Source organism: Pinus tabuliformis, chromosome 6, assembly GCF_031772625.1.
Source record: "Pinus tabuliformis cultivar Carrire ecotype Pingquan chromosome 6, CPIR1, whole genome shotgun sequence".
NCBI lineage: Eukaryota > Viridiplantae > Streptophyta > Pinopsida > Pinales > Pinaceae > Pinus > Pinus tabuliformis.
Window position 1 is genome coordinate 930,797,580 of NC_142292.1, and position 21,800 is coordinate 930,819,379.

At 40.6% G+C, this 21,800-nt stretch overlaps 2 pseudogenes; both read right to left on the minus strand.

Moving 5' to 3' along the window:
• The window catches only part of LOC149261979 (uncharacterized), a 44,468-nt pseudogene extending 39,431 nt beyond the window's left edge, over positions 1 to 5,037 (minus strand).
• A 1,446-nt stretch (positions 5,038 to 6,483) lies between these two features.
• Positions 6,484 to 21,800, minus strand: part of LOC149261980 (uncharacterized) — a 31,517-nt pseudogene continuing 16,200 nt past the window's right edge.

The following is a 21,800-nucleotide window of genomic DNA, read 5'->3' on the forward strand; positions in this document are numbered from 1 at the left end:
GTGTACTTATCTTTGTCATCAGTGGCCTGCACAATTAATATAAATGATGAATCTATGAGCTCCTGTGTGAAGGGCACAAAGATAGCATTTGCTCCTTTATCTTTCTTAAAACAATCCGCATCCAAGGAGGAGTCCCAAGACTGTGCACCTTCTTCCTCTGTTATTTGGCAAGCTGCCCATTCAAGCTGTGTGGAGGCCACCTGGGCAGGCATTAGAATATCAAGACTAAGATGATCAGTATCAACCTTGGGCATTGAGTTATGACCTGCCTCAGTGCCTAATGGGCAACTGTGAGGGATTCTCTTTTGAGCAAACAGAGAAACATAAGATGATGGGGAGCTTTCTTCTCCCGTTTTGATCACTGGTCTGGGGATAACAACAGGCTGGTGAATTTGCAGATCTGCATAGTCGATGGAAGATGGGCTGGCTTCCCGCTCAGATTCTTGGAGGATGGTAGGACCTGTTGCTGACTGTTTCTACTGATCAGCTTGTTGTTCTGCAGGTACAACAAACTGGTGAGCAGTGCCTATAGATAATGACCTCTCATAGGCAGCTCTGGTTAGGAAAGGGGCACTACCCTTATCTTTCAAACCATGGACCTCCTCCTCCTCTTCAGAAAGCTCTTCCTCCATGACTAAATCTTGAAAAAGGGGCTTCGTCCTTTGATCTTCATTTGTATCTCTGCTTCTTTGCAAAATCTGCAACTGCTCCTATGCTCCTCTATATAGATTTTGAGATGGAAGAGAAAAGCCACAAGGAACTCCTGCTTCTTCAGAATACTGTTCAGCTTCTAGTCTGGAAACTTCAGAGGCTAATGCCTCTAGCATCCTGGCTAATTCATCGATCTTAAGATCTGAGGATGATGAGGACTCACACCCCTGTCTTCTCCTTTTAGCATCACCTTCGAGTTTATCTGCAGCAATGATTTTTGCTTCCACTTCAAAGGCTACATTTTGCATATCAGCCAAAGAAGCACATCTTCTTTCTCTTAACAGCAGGTAGAACTGAGGATCGAAGGCATTGGCATAAGTAATCATAGCAGTAGTAGGGGTGGGCTTTATTTCATATGGTATTCTGCTGTTCATATGGTTGAATCTTTTGTTGAAATCGGACATCAGCTCACCATCTTCTCTCTGCAAGTTCCCAAATTCAGTATGAAAATAGAGCAGATCTTTATTATGTCCCCAGTGGTTTAAAAACACATCATCTAAGGCCTCGATGTCTGCAATAGACCTAGGGGGTAATTCTCTGAACCAATTTCTAGCATCCCCATCTAGGCTTTGGACAAAAACCCTCATCCACACATCCTCTTCACTAATATCCAGGTTATCAGCATAACTATAAAAAGATTCGAGGTGCTCTTCAGCTGTTACTCCCTCTATACCAGTAAACTTAGGCATATACTTCTGATATTCTCCTACAGGCATGGCATTCAAAGGGACAGGCAAGACCAAGGGTCCATACCTAGCAGCAACGATTCTTTCTATCTTTGTAAGAGCTTTCTAACCTGCCATGACTAGGGTATATGAAAGGATACTGGTAGACTGAGTGGTATGGATCAATGAAAAGGATAGCAGAGACAGAGGACTATGATGGACAGCATGGGATGCTTTCTTTGAACTGAGATCTGAAAGGGAAATGAATAAACAAGGAGCTTTATGAATCTATGAAGGTGATCTTTCACTAGCAGGGACACATAAGACTTTTAAGCTTACCTGATCCTGATGCCCCTTTCTGTGAAGTTTTCTTCGATTTAATAATCTTCTCAGGGTCAGGCACTGGTTCAGCTGGTGGTTTCTGAGGATTTCTTCGAGTATGTCTCACAAACTGAGCTAGAACTTCAATGTGGAGTCGCCAAAGGTTGGTCTTCCTCCAGTGGAGTCGCCAGATAGATGATTACAACCAGAAATGTGTTCAAACCTTGTCTATCATCAAAGATTGAAACTATGTCGTCTCCCAGGGAAGCTGAGCTTCAACTCTCCTCTCCCTGGCAATGGCGCCAATTAATGTTATCACCCCAAGAAACTCTCCTAGGTTGTATCTCAGAGATGCTAAGGAACATTACAAACTCAACAAAATGTTGGAAAAATGGTGGATGAATGAAAGAAATGCTGCATATTCAAGCCAGATAACCATTTCTACTGTGCTTAACCCCAAACATGGGTGAACATCCCCAGACTACAAGGTTTTAGACCACCAATTACTCACAGCTATAAGGAAAATGTGATGATGGAGAAAAATGACCACACCAGCAGATGCACAGGACCTTGTGATGGTCGGCTGCAACCAGTTTAAAGGTCTGTAAATCTATTTCCTAATGCTCAGACAGGATGACAGCTCTCTGGCATTAAAACAACAGAAACCTGCATACACATTCAATAATACTAACTAGATCCTAATGCAGAGGTGGGATGACAGCCCCTCTAATGTTAAACATCAAGAGCACATGAAAAATGCATAACAGGCACAACCTGGAACAAAGAAGAAGTGGAAAGTGAGCAATTAACAGCAAAAGAAGCTTGTATTAGCTGAAAATGAAGACCAGACGTTGCAGGTATCACAGTAGTTATAGTCTCCAGAAGTTGAACCTTACAACAAAATAACACCCATCAACCCTCATACATTCTGAGCTCTGCATCTATATAGAGGTTGATTACAACATATCCACTATCCTATGCATGGAGGGGTCATAATGGACCACCAACCCACATTAACTATTTGATAAAAATTTATGCTACAATCTGCTGCTTGAATGAATACATTTGGCATTTACTGGTACTTGGTTGTCCTTCCTGAGCGGGTAGAATGTCCTATGGAAGAGAGCTCCATAACTGATAAATGCTATGAACTGCTCGAGGAGTGTCCTTTTAGTCTTCGGCCATAATGCCCTTTGAATGCGGTTGTTGAAATATTAACTGTGCAGAGTACTTGGTAGCTGCTCGTTTCCTCCTTCAGGTGAATGATACAGGTTAGAGGCACGAAAACAACATGGAGGATGCATGTCGAGATGAGAACAAACAATAGCCGTCGGATCTCGCAGATGGACGGTGGAGATTGAATCAGGGAAAGCTATCGGGGAAAGCAGGAAGACACAAATGTGAGCCGTCAGATCAGGGAGCAGCGGATCCAACGGTAATCGCATGAGAAAGGTATGCAGACGTTATCAGGCAGAGGACATATATATGGGCGGTAAGCGGTTCCCCGCATCACTTACGGGAATTGGTGGTAAACGTACAGGGCGGGTGAAATGCAATAAGAATGAGACGCGTGGTTGACAGGACGGTGGGGAAACTACTTTCCCCGCTGACTAACGGACGCGCAGTTTACGGGAGCGGGGGCTGCGGACACCGTCGGATCACAGGGTGGAGGATCGGACAGCCCAGACTTATTGCACATGTGTTTATTGATTGATGTGACCGGGAAAAAGATCTGCGAAAGGTGCTCGGTCGGACTACCAAGGTTATATGACATTTAGACTTTCCCACCCGGGGGATGGGAAATATGGATTTATAAAGGAATTCGGAATAAAATATGGACAAAAGGGGCTATGAGAATGTAGAAAAAATGGCAGAGGAGGAGGGAAAGGACTGATGTGGACTCCTATAAGCATAACCAGCACTGCCCAACTTGTTCTTTGATCATTAAGTATCAAACATGTAGCAAAGCTAACAAGCTCTATCATCTCAAACGATGGCTAGCCCTCCTGAAGCTCCCATGTCTTCCACCGCCACTTCTTTGCTTCTTGGCCATGCTTTGGCAAGGATCTGATCCAACGTTGTGGAATTACACTTGGTCTCCTGCAAGAAGAGAATTTGAGGCTTTTCCTATTGTAGCATGTTATTTATTAATCGTGCCTTCCCCAGGTTGTTGAGCCCTCTGATGTTCCATGAGATGAGCTTCATGATTCACGATTGGGAAGGGGATTATAATATTTGGTGAGGTTGGAGTATCTTCCATATTCCACCAGCATCTCCCCTATGTGGATGGTTCTCTGAAGATCAGTTTTCCATCCTCATTTCTTGTTGTCTTTGAAGATATTTCTTCCATCCCACTGACTACCAATTTGGACACCTAATGATCTTTGCTTCTGTGCTCTTGAGAGAATTACTTCTAAGTTCTCTAGCTGTCACTCAGGAATTTTGTCATATTCCTTTTTCTTACAAGCCTGTTCAAGTCCCAGTATATCTAGATCTCCGATGTCAAAGCTCTCTGGTTCCTCTTCCATGTGTTGTACTATTTCCTGCTCTGCCTCTGTATCATCTACAATCGTGAGATGCATTTGAGTGCTATCTACCTCCATACCTTGAGCAGTCCTTTTCTGCATGTTATTGGGAGAGGGCGTTTTGGTGTCTGCGGGTTGCTTAGAAGTGAGGGCTTTCTTTGAGCTTGATGGAGCAGAATGGGTGGAAGTCTTAAGAATGGCTTCAGGTTGTTTCTGATTATCTAAAATATGAACCTTCGGCTAGAGCAGGATTTCCAGTTGTCTCAACCTATTTTTGCCTTAAAGTTTATATTTAAGACAAATCAATTGATATTAATTTCTAATGTAAAATAACTAAAATAAAAAATGATTTTTTAAGACAAAAGATTTCTTTTGTCTTAAAAAAATGTCTTAAAAGCACCCTTGGTGTAGTAATGGGTGTAAGGGAAAACCTCCACATGGTATCAGAGCCTGGACCCAGGTTCAATTCCCCCGAGTTGCGTTTTAGGGGAGGTGTTGGAAGAATCATAGCACCTCTATGGAATCCGTAATTTCCACTCTGGGGATCCTAGTCACTGATTTATAACATTTACCAACACCTGCGGGTGTAATGGCAAACCTCCACAAGGACCCCTATCATCGCCAATGTTCATGAGCCAATTGGTGTGCCTGCTGTAGGAATCGATGGCCTGCAAAACACACTGAGGGTTGCCCCTCTCTGTCGTTTGCAGGACATGGTCGAGCAACGCTTTCTCTCGTTCGTCCCCTACTTGGCCCGTCCGAAGGAACACCTTCATGTTGGCTATCACTCTGATGAATGAAAAAAATGTAGTCATTTGGATGAGTAAGTTCTGGAGTTTTGGAATGGATTGGTAAGTAGTCTTATTCTAGATATTTGCAAAGCAAAATTCTTTTTTTATCAAGAATATCAATCCATTTTCTAGAATATCAACCCATTTTCTAGAAAAGGTCACTTCAGTGGGGCATGTGGACACCGAGGGGGAGACAAAAATTGTAAACATATGATATAGAAGAAGAGATAAGAGGCAATACATAGTAGAATGATAATGTGTAGAATCTCCGAGTGTGCAATAGAGAGAGGTAAGAGCAAAATATTGAACATCCTCAAGAGAAAAGATTACAGAATAGCATAGCGACAAGGCAATCAAGAAAGAGAAAACAAGATATCGTTAACCAACCAACAACAAACATAACTAACACTAATATGGTTGGCGAAAAACAACAGCTAACATACACAGCACATGCGCGCGATATACAGTGGTTTTGTCATCTTCACCATCGCCCCAATATAATGAAGGTGCACACGCCCTACTGGTTCATCCTCTCAACCCCACTCCTTCCTCAAATTTAAGGTTTTTGGAATTTATAAGGTGATTTGCTCATAAATACAACTGATTTTTTTTATCCCTTATTAACCTTAATGTTAAAATGCTTAGAATTACAAAAATCATCAAATTTGACAAATAAATTGAATTTTTAAAAATATTCTTAAATTTATCTTATTATATTTAATTAAAAAAATGACTATTTTTAATATTTTATAATTTTAAATTTTTAAATTTAATTTCTAATATTAATCAATTAATAAATTAAAAATTAAAAAACATTGCATGTGTAAATCTGTAAACTAATCGAAAGTCAAAATTATTTGACTCCTATGGACTTGACTGTCCACGAGAGATCGAATAAATAAATAACGGTCATCAAATAATACACAGTAAATTTAATTTCAAATCCCTGAAACGTAAAATTCCAAGCCCCACGATCAGATTCACTGCTAGAAACATTCATGATTCTGACATCTACACTCATGATTCAAGTTATGAAAAGGAGAGAAGGGAAAACATTGAAGTGAAGTCTTGGTTTTTATTTGGCCGTGCTAGATAATGTATTCTGCAGCTATTATATGTTATGAAGTTTTTGATCAGATTTGACTGACCTTGTTTTTGATTTTGTTGTTTAAAATAATTTTTTGAGAATATATATAAATTCGGTACACTAAACAATTATTAATTCAAATCTCTATTAAATGGGAAACTATTGGAAAATATGGAAAAAAAACCACTCTACTACCTGCCCTGCAAAATACAGTCAAAAGGCGGGCATCTATATCGTTTTTGGGGTCAGATTCCCCATGTTGTTCATTGTTTGGAGAGGTTTTCAAACTTAAACCACATGAAGCTACCAAACCAGCTCTATAACAACCAAAACACTAAACGTAAATAGTGCAGTATGGCCAAGCTAGTCTAATTTATACAGTGCTAGTCTGGAATCCACCATGTATATTCAACAGTGCTCTTGAATTCCTGTGTCTCAAGCTCCTCCGGATGCGTCTGGATATATTTCTTGAAGTCTGCTGGTCCAAGGAATGAACCCATGTTATCTCAAAATATCCCACTTCCCTTCGTCATTATGCCATTCTCTTTCAGCAGCAGATAATCTGGCATATAGCGGTCCTTCCAGTGATCCAGGAGGACGAAATCGAAGAAGTTAGCCTCCATCTCTTCCAGAAATTGCTTAACAGCGTCCAGTCTCTCGCCGAATTTTCCTTCCACCACTCGCACCTTGGATGATAGCCCTGCAACCAAGTAACAAAATCATAATTATTATTATATTTTCTTGAAGAAGTTCGAGATTATCCCATATGAAACCCATAACCCATAGAACATCCAAAAATTCCTAATAAGATGGAAAAATTTAAAAGTATTTTGGAATTTAATAATCAATTTTTCTGATTGAATTAATGAAAATTTGAATTTGTAATTGAATTAATTGAAATGTGAACAAACAGCTTAGAAAAGAATGTTGACCAGCACTGAACTAACTAAATCCAGAAACAACACAGAGAGAACCAATACAATTAACCTATAAGCTTATTCAATAATTTATTATCTTTTTTTGTAAGCTGAGGTATGATTCTATTAATATAAAAATACGAAAACTATGTACAGATACAGATACATGACACCACCTGCCCAAAAGGGAAACCAGGTGAACTAAATTGATTATCAATATTTATTATCAATATTTATACCATTCAATAATTTATTATCAATATTTGCTATTAAATTGATTAAAACGAAATGTGAACTAACGGCTCAGAATGTGCTATCAAAATAAAAATGGCCGTTTCAAACAGGATGCAAATCAACACTAAACTAACCATATGCTGAACAACACAGAAAGAACCAAGACAATTTTCCATCAGTATTTGGATTGAATTAATTGAAATGTGAACCAAAAGCTCAGAAGTTGCAATCAAGATAAATAGGCAGTTTCAAACAGAATGCAAACGAACAGTAAACTTACCATATGCAGCACAACCTAGAAAGAACCAACACAGCTAATTTATTTATTTATTTTTCTTCTTCTCTTGAAAAAAACATCATCTTATGATTACAATAGCTTGTTTTTGATATACATCTTTCAAAAAAAACATTTTTGTCACCTGTTTGTCACTGTATTCAGTAAAAACTTAGTGCAAAGTCCTACTTACCTATCATATTTCCAATATCGCCTATGATTCACTTTGAAAATCTATTAGCATACCCCTATTTCTGAAGTGTCTTTGTCCTCCACTTATACATAATTGCTTTACTACAGGATCTCTATAGTTCGTTCATTTATTGCCGAACCCTTCTAGAAACCATGAAAGTGAATCAAACTTGTTTCTGCTGCAATGCCCCTTTTTGATAACATGTCTGCAACCCCATTATGTTCCCGGTACACATGCCTATATGTAATCTAACAAAGGGTCTGCTCCAGAGTCCAGATACTCCTCATCCATGCAAAAAGATTGATAGGATTGAATTGAGAGGATCCATGTACCCATTCAATGACACTTTTTGAGTCCCCGAATATCTTAATGGTCTCAATACCCAACCATTTTGCACATAGAAGTGTCCCCCATAGTGCTATAATTTATGCCTGACTGTTTGTGCCACTTCCTCCTTCCCACCAAAAGTGATAACTTACCAGGTTCCAATACAATATAAGCCCTGCATCCACATTTCGATTGTATGCACGCCCCATCAAAGAAAACCACTCGCAATTCACTCCAAATATCGATATATTTGTGATTACCTTTGTGGTCTTTTCTAATAATTGGTCCAATCTCCTTGTAGTATGCAACAATCTTAATAATAGTTGTCCTGATGTTTGGTTCTTGTTGCTCAAAGATATTTTTGTTTCTGCATACCAATATCCCCCAGAAAATATAGAATGGTAAAGTGGAGTGTTGTTTATGTCTATTGAACCAAGAAGATAGAAATCCCTCAATCGATCCCTATTGCCACCTACCTTTGATATTGAGTACTGACATTACTCCATCCCATATAGCACTTGAAAATGGACATTTTAAAAATAGATGAAGAGAGTCCTCCATGGATGCCCAACATAGGGCACAAATGCCAGGTCCTTGTTGTCCTCTATGAATTAACATATCCCAAGTGAGCACTCCGTTGTGGAGAACAAACCAATTAAAACATTTGAGCTTCATGGGTATGTCCCAACACCATATTTTTTGGAACCACTGGAACCTTTCATCAAATGTATCTATAGGAAGTCTGGAATATATATTTCCTTAACAACAATCTGTCCCTTTTTAAATGTGCCCACCTACCACAATTTATCCTATACCTCGGACATAAAGGCTCAAGTCTGATTTAAACATTGGATGTAATCCTTCCATTCTATAACCCATCTCCCCGACAGCCCCATAGAAACCACACTCTTCCACATCCGTGTACCCAAGTTGTTGTTTAGTTCTACTGCCACTTGCCGGATATGGGTAATACCCATTTGAGATATGATAAATCAGTGGGGTAGAAAGTGAATGGTAACCATCCATACCCTTTATAGCGTCCAAACCGACCTGAATCTAACATCCATCGCCAATGTCCCATCTCATTCCAGCAAAGAGAGACTTTTTATTTTTCATCATACTTCACCAAAGGTATGACGCACCCTTTTGTTCCTTAGCCCCATCTCTAATCCACTACATGGAATCAAAATGACAAAGGTATTTCCTTTTCATGCTATTTTGCCAAATACCTGTACCATATAATGCCCGCCAATTTTTTTTGTGACCAATGAAATATTAAAGCACTCCTTGTCCAGAATACCCCATCCTCCACTCTAAATGGGTTGTTCAATGGAGGAAAAACGGACCAGGTGATATTTCTTTGCTGTGATTTTACCTGCCCATAAAAATCTAGCCAAAATTTTGTCGATCTTATGTATTATTCCCTTTGGTACTAAATACAAATGCATCTAATAGACTGACAAATTTTGTAGGATAAATTTGATAAGGGTGAGTCTAATCCCCAAGCAAAGCCATTTATTTTGGCAATAGAAAATTTTCTTCTCAAATTTTCTTAACAACCACTCCTAATCTTTATTTTCGTGTTTATTAGGTTTCAGTGTATATCCAAGGTATTGCAATCCCTCATCTATCTGTATCTTTGCAATTTCAAACATATGGAAAATATCCATGATAAATGGTACAACCTGTGAGTCTGTGATGAGGAATGATTTACCCTTGTTCCCACCCAACAACACATCATCCATGAACATTGAGTCAGTAATATATATGCCCTATGATACATTGATACCTTTAATCAAACCCCTATTCCTTGCTTCTGAGAATTTCCATCTCAATCCATCCATAACAATTATGAATAGTAATGGAGACAAGGCACATCCCTGTCGTAACCCCCTTGATGAGTTGAAGAAGGTGGTGGGTAGGCCATTGATGATGACAAAAAAAAATCTGTCACAATACATGCCATAATCCATCTTATATTCCGGTGACTGATGCTAATCTTATATAGCACCAATCACAAGAACTTCCAATCTATGTAATCGTATGCCTTATTGAGACTGATCTTTGTAAGACTAGCATTTAATTTTTGGGTCTTGGTAGAATGAAGGCATTCTTGAATGATCGCTACCGCATCTTGTATCAATCGTTGGTCCAGAAATCCAAACTGTTATGGAGAAATGTGTTTGGATAAGGACGATTTTATTATGTTTGCAATGATTTTTTATATTAGCTTATAAATAGCATTACAAAGGGAAATGGGCTTGAATTCCACAAAAGTAGTTGGATGCTCCTTTTTTGGAATCAGAGTGATAAATGTGGCATTGATTGCCCCCGTAATGAATCCTTTAGTCTTGGATTCCTCCACAGCCACCAATATGTTGTGCCCCATCAATTCCTTAAAATGTATAAAGAGTTCAACGCCCCATCCATCAGGACCGAGGCTCTTGTCCTTGTCACTATAATTCATAATTCCTTCAATTTCCTCCATCGAAACTGGTCTCCCTAATGATTGGTTATCAGCATCTATGAACATATTCGACATATGATTTAAGAAGACCCTTTGATCCATGAATGAGTGATTCCTCTCTTGAAATTGTGTCCTAAAATAATTGATAGCCAGTTATTCCAATTCTAGTTGCGCAGAGATATATTTATTATCCTCATCCCACAATCCCCAAATGCCATTTTTTTTTACTCTTGCTTGTGGCATGCCTATGAAAGAACTTTGTTTTTTTATCATTGACTGTCACCCATTTGACCCTGCTCTTTAATCTTCATTCTTCTTCTCTCATATGAAGAATTTTCCTTGTTTAGGTCTCCAATTTGAGGAATTGCCTCTTATATGACTCATAGTAATATTAAGAGTCATTCATATCTGATAGCTTGATCTGTGTGTCTTCAATATCCTTTAGCGCCTTCCTGATCTCCCTCTTTTTTTCACCTACCCAAGCACACACAACTAGCTTTAATGACCTCAATTTTTATCCCAGTCCAGCCAATGCCCCCTGGTCCACAGAGTTCCTATGATTAGTCCAACATCTTTGAACTAGTTCCTCAAAGGATTTATCCTTGAGCCACGCATGATTAAATTTAAATGGATACTCTCTTTGGTATGTCATCCCTTCCCATGAAAATAAGAGAGGCTCGTGATGAGATATGAAGATGGGTAAAATAGATGATCGAATCCCAAAATGGTCCCTACCAATTATGTAATTACTAGGAAATGGTCGAGGCGTTTGGACATGCTTTTAGACCCAAAGTGACCATTGCGACAAGTTGGAGCCAAGGGGCAGGGTGGCATGTCACACAAATTGTTAGAATCTATGAGTCCCCTGAAATAAGATTCAAACAGATCACTCACAACTTTTTCACCCCATACTTCATCGGACTGGAGAGTGAAATTCAAATCCCCAACCACTATTAATGATTTAAGGTCTAGTGTTAGGGTCCAACCCTAACCCCCTTAGTTATGTAATAGGATCGAGTCATAGTTATAGTTAAGTAAAGAGTCAATAAAGCCCATATTAATAATTGTAAGTGGTTAACCCGCATTTAATGAAGGGACCACAGTTAGTTGCAAATGGGCCATGGTATTAGATAGATGGTATTAATAAGAACCATGGTATTGCATGTATGAATCCTATATAAAGGATAGAGACTCCCCTCGAGGAGCATCATGTCTTATTTTGTAATTGAGCTCAGCTCTATTGGAGGTTTCCCCCTCGAAGAGGCAAGTGAACATTGCTTTCTGAATAATAAAATACTTGTTGTTATTTCTCATTGTTCTATGTTCTGGGTATATTTCTTCGCATATTTGGTATTATGGTATCGTCTTGCAGGTTAAGAGCATAACAAGTGGTATCAGAGCACTTTCTAGGGCCGGTGGGATCTCCAATTTTTAGCAATTTTCTTTTTTTGGCTAGAGACATGTTCTGGCGTCTTTAAACCACGGGATATGTCGTTGAGCACATAAACCTACGGATTTGGGCAGGGATGCATGCAGGAAATACAAGAGGTGGTCACGCTTGTTCGACTCCCTTGTAATCCCTGTGGGTACCCCTTCGACTAGTAGCGCATTAGAAAGAACCACACATGAACTGTCTTCCAAGTACCCTCTAGGTATATCGGAAGCCCTCTAGTTCCCTTGGAATCTCGCCATAGAAAAACTGTCAGCTGTCTTGCTGCTACAGTACACCGAGAACAACACTCGGGGAGATTACTCGCGCGTACGATAGGGTAGTCGGGTTGTACGGCTAAGGGTACGGTTGATCCTCCTTGGTTAGTGCCCTGAAAGATTGGGCTGAGTACTACTGCTAGAGCCTTATGTATATTGCGATTTGTAGCACCTGACACTCCTGGAGACATATTTCCCTTCTCTATTTCTACATCATGCATCATCCTTGCCAGATCAGATCTCGTAGGTGGGGTTTTGTCACAGCAGCAACAATCAGTTCCGTTGTTCAGATCTATCTGATCAGCCCTTCAGATCTCTCAGATCCATTAGATCTGCCTCCAGATCTAGCAGTTTGGGTTCTGTAGTTGTCGCAACAATCAGATCCGCCATTTAGATCTGACTAATTGTGTGGGTTCGTATACCTAGGGGTGAGTTTCGTAGGACTTTGGGCAGCATTGAATTTTCTAGGATTCGGCTACTACAGTATTCCTAAGCAAGGAGTAAAACTCCGCCTCGATACGCTTATTGGAGACTTAGCCCATAAGAATCAAGTTGACGAGCTGAGCAAGGTGGTACCATTCAATTGTTAGTGCTAAAAATTTTGGGCGGTCCCAAATTTCAAGTACATTGGATAGGTGCATGATACAAACTAGAGCTCAAGCTATGGCCAATGAGAGGATTGACAACCTTGAATCAACATTGAAAGATGTATTTTTGCAGCTGAAGAACTTAAATGAAACACTCTCAAAGGGCAAGATGGAGGAATGCGTGGAGGCATATATTGGCAATGAAAACATTGAGGGCGAGTCTAGCCAGTCTCTTCATCTCTTTAGCACCCACCAACAATCCCAGTCGTGACCACCCAAGCTAGACATGTATAAATTTGATGGCTCTCACCTAGCCACATGGATAGCACAAATGGAGCAATATTTCACACTGAATCACATCATGGATGATGCAACTCAGCTTAGTGTGGGTAGCATGTACTTGGACAATGAAAGATGGCAATGGTGGCAATGGCATCAACATTGCTATGGAAGGCCCTTGACTTGGCAAACATTCAAAAAAGCTCTTACGGATCACTTTGACCATGAATCTAATTTTTTGGGTCGTCTCACTAAGCTCCGATAGATAGGAACAGTGAACGAATATATTACAGCCTTTTAAGCCTTAGCTTTCCGTACATGAGGTCTACACGATGAGTTCTACATGGAATGTTTTGTCAGTGGTCTCAAAGAAGCCATATAAACCCACGTCCGACTGCAACACCCTATCTCATGGCTGCATGCTTGCAGGATAGCTCGTGAAGTAGAACGTGCGTTAGTGGCCCAGTCTAATCGCCCAAATTTCATAGCCAAGTGTTTCCACACCTAGGCTCAAAGCACTACCCAAACACTCAAGGTTCAAAAGACGTCACTAGCAGGAATGGCGGAAAGAAAAAAGCAAAGATTATGTTACTACTGTGATGACAAATACTCCCCCGGTGATAAATGCAAGGAGCCCAAATTCATTCAAATTGATGTTACTGATCACAGTTCATCAGAGGAAGCCCCACCACTTGAGGAACCAGAGGAGGAAGAAGAGGACAACCAACAAGACAATGTACCTAAAGAACTAGTGCGTTGCACGCTTTGGCAGGGATTTCTTCTCCCTAAACTCTCAAAATCATAGGTTTTATTAAGCATCACCCAGTAGTAGTCTTGATTGATAGTGGCAGTACACATAAATTTATCCATCAAAGAGTCACAGAAGCAGTGTATTGTTTTGTCTGAGCAGTTTCCACTTCCAGGTCCAAATTCCTGATGGGGGGACAATGAAACGTGAAGGTCGCTGTGAAAATGTCAAACTTCAAATGGGGGATTATTAGTTAAAGACCCACATGTTTGTCATACACATGGGAAGGTGTGACATTGTCTTAGGTGTTGAATGGATTGGCACACTTGGCCCAATCACAATGGATTTCTAGGAGTTATATATGAGCTTTAAGCAGAACAACCACACACATACCCTCCACGGACTCCAGGCAGGATCTCCCTCTATCATCAGCTCACATCGGATGGAAAAATTGTTAAGAAAGGGCCACCACAGAGTTATAGCTCAATTTAATGCCATCCAGGCCTTTGAATCCAATTCTCTTCATATTCATCCTGAGATGCAACAGATCTTAAACAGCCATCTGTCAGTCTTTGACAAGCCTCATGAGCTTCCACCCTCGAGAGGGGAAAATGACTATAGCATTACTTTGGTCCCAGGGGCCCAACCACCAAATGAGTGCCCATATAGATATTCATTCGCCCAAAAGAATGAAATTAAAAAAATCGTCAAGGAACTTTTGGAAGCAGGTGGCATTCGTCCCAGCATTAGTCCTTATTCATCACCGTGGTCATGGTGCTAATAAAGATGGGGAATGGCGTATGTGTCCAGACTTCAGGGCCCTCAATAAGTTGACGGTCAAAGATAAATTTGCCATCTTGGTTGTCGATGATTTGCTGGATGAACTAAATGGGGCTCAATTCTTTACTAAGCTCGACCTTCACTCAAGCTATCACTAAATTCGCATGAAAGAAGTAGACATTCCAAACACTGCTTTCTGAAATCATGAAGGCCATTATGAGTTCCTGGTCATGCCATTTGGTCTTTGTAATGCCCCATCCACTTTTCAGAGCCTTATGAACCACCTGCTCAAACCGTATCTCAGAAAATTTGTCCTTGTTTTCTTTGATGGCATCTTCATCTACAGTCGCACTTGGGCCACACATCTTCAGTATGTAGATCTGCTCTTGCAACTGCTCTGCAAGCATAAATTATTTGTCAAGATGTCCAAGTTATCTTTCGGCATGGAAGAAGTTGAGTATTCGGGCCACATTGTGGGGCGTGAAGGTGTCAGGGTGGACCCCAGAAAGATCCAGGCAATGTAGGATTGGCCTCGACCAAAGACCTTGAAGAGCTTGTGAGGATTTTTGAGTCTCACAGGCTACTATCGCAAATTTGGCCACAATTACGGTTGCATTGCTAGGCCCCTCACTCAACTCCTCAAGAAAAAATTATTCCTCTGGAATGATGATGCACAACAGGCCTTTATATCTCTCAAACATGCCATGTGTTCCACTCCAGTCTTAGCACTACCCAACTTCACCAAATCTTTTGTGATTGAATGTGATGCTTCTAGTACAGGTATTGGGGCAGTCTTAATGCAAGAAGGTCGACCCTTGGCCTTCACGAGCCAACAACTAAGTGGGAAGAATCTGGGAATATACCTATGAGAAGGAGATGATGGCCATCTTACATGTAGTAGATACCTCGCGACCATACTTATTGGGGCGACATTTCCAAATCCACACAGACCATCAAAGCCTTAAATATTTTTTGGAGAAACTCCTATCCTCGCCACAACAAAATAAATGGCTCGCCAAAATGCTGGGATATGATTATGAGATAATTTACAAGAAAGGGCGTAAAAATATTGTAGCAGATGCGTTATCCTGCCAATTTATGGAGGAAAGTACCCTGCTCGCAATTTCCCTGCTCGCAATTTCCCTTCCCATTCCAGAATGGATTGAAGAGGCTCACAAGGAATGGTTTTCACATCCCTGGCTCTCCCAACTCATTAATCAATTGCAGGCGGATCCAAATTCCACAGCAGGTTACTCATGGTAGGATGAGATTCTTTGCTACAAGGACAGAGTCATAATATCACCAACATCCACCCTCAAAAGCCCCCTTTTGGTGGATTTGCACTGATCTCCCACTGTAGGACATTCAAGCTTCCAGAGGACATATGCTCGCACTTGAAGATCATTTTTTTGGACAGGCATGAAAAAGGCCATTCTTGTTTTTGTAGCTGAATGCGACGTCTGTCAATGCCACAAAGGAGAAACAGTCAAATCCCCAGGCACATTACAGCCATTGCCCATCCTGGCCTCAATCTGGATGGAGGTTTCTATGGATTTCATTACGGTCTTCCAAAGTTAGGAAACAAGTTAGTCATCATGGTGGTTGTGGACAGACTTTCTAAGTATGCTCATTTTTGTGCCCTACCCCACCCTTTTACACCGACTTTGGTTGCTCAATCTTTCATGGATCAGATCTTCAAATTGCATGGCATGCCCACTTCCATTGTGTATGATCGTGACCCAATCTTCACCGCTAACTTTTGACAGGAACTCTTCTGGCTACAAGGTACCCAACTACAACTCAGTACTTCCTATCATCCACAAACCGATGGTCAAACTAAAGCAGTCAACAAATGTCTGGAGACCTACCTTAGGTGTTTCACTTCAGAAAAGCAACATCTCTAGGTACAGTGGTTACCTCTAGCCGAATGGTGGTATAAAACCAACTATCATGCCACCACCAAAATGATTCCATATGAAGCAGTTTATGGTCAACTCCCTCCTTCCCCTACTTCTTATATCAAGGGATGCTCGAAGGTACAAGCAGTGGATAAACTCCTATAGAACAGCACAACCATGTTGGCCCACCCTAGAGAGAATCTTCATCAAGCCCAAAACTGCATGAAGCAACAAGCAGATCAACATCGCTTAGAACGCTAATTTCAAGAAGGGGATCAGTTATTTTTGAGGATGCAACCATATAAGCAAACATCACTCAAAGACAAGGGTTGTTAGAAATTATCTCCAAAATTCTATGGACTGTATCAAGTACTTCAGCGCATTGGAGAAGTCACCTACAAGCTAGCTTTGCCACCCACTACAAAAATCCATCCGGTTTTCCATGTCACATGCCTCAAGAAAGTGATTGGGAACCATTGCAGAATTCAAACCAGTCTATGTTGTGGGGAAAAGTATCCGACTCGGAATGACCCTATCCCTACTCTAAGGGTGATAGTTCCTTAGCAACAACTGAAAGTAAAGCTTTGATAGTTTTCCTTTATGAAAATACAGAGAAGGAAGAAAAGATTGACCAACCGATGTCTTTCACTTTTGTCGATCCCGTCTTCTCCCTTTGCCTCTTGCTCCCAGCTCCTTGCTCTCTTGCCGGCCCAGCTACACACAGATCCTGCAAAAACGAGAGAAGGAAACTACAAGAAACATGTACTCATAACTGATGCATGGATTAGGATGAATCAAATATACAGATGAAAACAATACATCATTGCAATACAAGTATATAGGAGAACATCAAAAGCTTTATTGATAGAAGAAAAAGGTTCTGAGAAGGTTACAACCATAAATGGCTCCAATCTAGCAGCACCTCCCCAGCAGCAAGAAATCTCCTCTTCTCCTCTATAAAAGCAATCACCCAATAACTCTAACTGTAAACCAACAGCACTTCCTTACTTTGCACAAAATTCCAGCCTCCCTAGACCTCATATAAGAGCTCTATATATAGGGTAGAAGGAGAAAGGATGAGTCAGCTTGAGACTGACATAAAGCTGCCTTGTGTCCTCTCCCTCTTCAGTTAAACTTCAGTTCTTGAGTCCACTTGGAGATCCTTGCTTCCACATGGAGATCAAGTACCTCTTACTCATCATAGGGCGAATTCCTTGAACCAAGTGTCAGTTTGGAAGCTTCCTGGGCAGTTGACACCTTGCAGAATGACTGTGCCACTTGGCCAATCTCGCCCAGCGCAGGTAGCCTTCATTGCTTTTGACTTTCAGCGCAGGTACAAGCAGGAGCAGTTGACATTCAGCGCAGATGCTCAGTGGAGCAGCTGACATGATCCAAAAATAGCCTGTTTTTGAGTGTTTTCAGGTGGAGAACTGATAGGAAGTGCTGTGGTTTGCTGACCTTGTTCCTCTAGGGGTAAGAACAACATGTTTAGGGACTTTGGATCCCTGTAATTATCGACATTTCATGCTCCATGCTGCGAGGCACAAAAATGTCTATAACAGTCTACTTGAAGTGGATGAAGAAGGGTCAATCTGGCTCCAACTTGAACAGGTTCTTGACACACGAGAATGGCACCTGCGTGGCCGCATGACAAAGGAAGTCCTCGTCAAGTGGAAAGACACCTCTCCGGAAGATGCAACCTGGGAACCAGCTACTATCCTTCAGCAGTTTCCGCAGCTTAAGCCTTGAGGAAAAGGCTATTCTTATGGGGGAGGGCATGTTAGGGTCCAACCCTAACCCCCTTATTTATGTAATAGGATCGAGTCGTAGTTATAGTTAAGTAAATAGTCAATAAAGCCCATATTAATAATTGTAAGTGGTTAACCTGCATTTAATGAAGGGACCAGAGTTAGTTGCAAATGGGCCATGGTATTAGATAAATGGTATTAATAAGAACCATGGTATTGCATGTATGAATCCTATATAAAGGATAGAGACTCCCCTCGAGGAGCATCATCTCTTATTTTGTAATTGAGATCAGCTCTATTGGAGGTTGCCCCCTCGAAGAGGCAAGTGAACATTGCTTTCTGAATAATAAAATACTTGCTATTATTTCTCATTGTTCTATGTTATGGGTATATTTCTTCGCATATTTGGTATTCTGGTGTCGTCTTGCAGGTTAAGAGCATAACATCTAGTAAGACACAATTTTCAATGAGATCCCAATATATTTTCCGACCTCTGTATCGAGCATATGAGTTGATTATCCGAATCTGAGAGTGGGTACCCTTCACATAACTAGATAAAATAATCCCTACACATGAAAGATAAGCCTCAAGTTTAATTTCCCTTGGGTTTCAAAGTACAACCAATCCACCAGACAGTCCAGACGCACTAAAAGCACATACAAACCAATCTAGACACATTTTTAAGCAAAGACTCCCATGATGTTTCTTTTGAGACCATAGTCTCCTGTAATAGTACCACCATTGGGTGATGGTTCATAATAATATCTTTAAGAGAGAGAGTTTTATAGGCAGCTCCCAAGCCCCTAATGCTTAAGGAGATGAGGGTCATGAGTGACCCTGAAAAATAGGCATCCCCTCTCTAAGGGCCTGAGAACGATTTCATGTCATACTCATGAATTCCTCAAAACTGTCTTGTGGATCCATATGTTGGCATTATGAGACAAGTGTTGTCCTTGATGGCAAATCACACAGATGACAGATCATAGTGCTGCAGGTCAGCAACAAGGATTGGATGATCAGACTACAAGAATGAAGAGAAAATATATATACGCAGGTTAATTGTGACCGAGCCACGTATACACGTGGGTTAGTCGTTGAAAAGATGCGTATGCGTATACACGCACTTTCATGCAAGAGAAGGCGCGTACATTGACTTTTGGTCCATGCTAGTTAGTCCTTGGTATTTGAACCTATGGTTTTGGACCATAGTATCTCGTCAGATGTGTTGATCCCAAGTATTGGGTCCATGGTATTGTTTTGTTATGGTTTTGGACCATGGTATTGAGAAAGGGCTAAGACTATAAAAGGAGAAGAAGATCATTAGGCAAAAATATCGAAAAAGTCTTGAATATCTGATGAAGGATGAGATCCAGTATGCAGGTTATGGGTTTATGATGCATTGCGTGATCTGAGCTAAGGAGGGATCTCACCAGTTGATGGAGAACAAGATCTAAGGATAGATCAGGATCAAATGGTTTGAAATGAACTATCTCTATATGGTTGATTATGTTTATTCTAGATCTATATACTGACGCATGTAATAATCTGAACTGGGTATAACACTGGGTATAAGTTAAGTTTGAAATCGCTGCAAGTCATGATTGAATATTTATAGATATGTACGCGGGTTGGCTTTGGTGTAAGCGCATATGTACGCGGGTTTGGTTCATTGTAGTAGCGTATACAATTTGAGCTATGATGTTTGAAGTTACAGGTGGCTCTGGTTGTTGATGAGTTCTGATGACAGTTTAAAGGTGTTAGTATTCTGCATATCCTGTCTGGTTGATTGTGATGGATGAGAACTAATATTGGATCAGGATCATAGTGACTCATATTTATGTGATCTGATGGACTAGATCTGGGTGCTAACACACATATTATCCTTGTATATGTAATATTCTGGATATGTCTGAAGACAGGTAGTGCATCAAGTTATAAGTAAGCAATTGATGACATATACGATGGTTCACCTTGGTGAAGTTGCGTATACACGCTGGTTCAGCACTTCCAAGTAGCGTATGCACTCTGATGCATGATTTTGATAATACAATTGGTTCTGAATATTGTTGCAGAGTTTAGTGTTTTTTTCTGTGTTCTGGTGACTGTGTTGTTGACAGGGTTTTAGTGTTTCAATGATTCAAAAATTGATGATGCTAGTATTGATTGTTTGTGCTTCAATGATATTTATGGGTCCAGTATGAAATTTTGATGAAACGTGGCCTTCAGATTATAGTTTTGTGCTTCAGGAGTATCCAGTCTGAAAATGTATGAAATGTGGTCCCTGGAGGGTGAAAGGAGATTGTAGGCCAGTGCCTACGTACTAGTACATCAACTAGTACAAGAGCAAAGGGGGTAGTAGCTCCCTTCTAGTAGCAGCTAGAGAACAAGTGAAGATTGGAGCATTCAGTAGGCAGGCACCTACGTACTAGTAAATGGATCAGCTAGTACAAGATCTAAGGGGGTTGTAGCTCCCATCCAGGAGAGTTTGGAGAACGAGAGAAGGTTGTAGCCTTCTACAGGTAGAAGCCTATGTACTGGTATAAGACTGCACCAGTACAAAACTATTGTAAAATGAAGTTTCTTATTAAAAGAAGATAGAGACGACTTGCAGCAGGTGGTTTTCACCACATTGGGTTTCCACCTTATATCATGGTGTTCATGTGTGCTTCTTGTGTGTGATGATCTGTTCTGTTTTACTGCACCTGCTTACTATACATATGGTTAATGAAGTTCTGATGCACTAACTAAAGATCAACATTTAATGGATTAACTAAATCATAAGCATTCTAGATATATGGTAGTTGCATTAGACACAGTTGCGTATACACGCGGGTTCCATTAACTGAAGTGGCGTATATGTATCTAAGTATGGAAATGAAAAAGTTTTATTGATTTGATAATACTGATTCACCCCCTGTTATAGACATTTTTGTGCCTTACAGCATAGAGCATGAAATGTCAATAATCTGAGGGATCCAAAGTCCCTAAACATGTTGTTCCTACCCGTAGAGGAACAAGGCCAGCAAACCACAGCACTTCAGATCAGTTCTCCACTGAAAAACACTCAAAAACAGGTCAATTTTGGATCAAAGCAGCTGCTCCACTGGGCATTTGCGCTGAATGTCAACTGCTCCATGGTGTACCTGCGCTGAATGTCAACTTCATCAAAGGATACCTGCGCTGAGCGAATTTGGACATGTGGAGGAATCTTTCCTCAATGTGTCAGTGCCCAGGAAGCTTCCAAATTGACACTTGGATCAGAAGATTCGCCTAATGATGAGTAAAGAGGTTCTAAAACTCCAAGTGGAAGGTAGAATCTCCGAGTGGACTCAAGAACTAAAGAACAACTGGGGTTGAAGAGGACAACAGTCACACATCAAGCTGACTTATCTTCACTCCAAAACTCTATATAAGGATCTCATCCCATGGGATCTGGAGGCCGGAATTTTGTGCAAAGAATTGCTGTTGGTTTACAGTTGAGAGTATTGGGTGATTGCTTGAGGGAGGTGAAGAGGAGATTTCTTTCCGTCGGGAAGGTGAT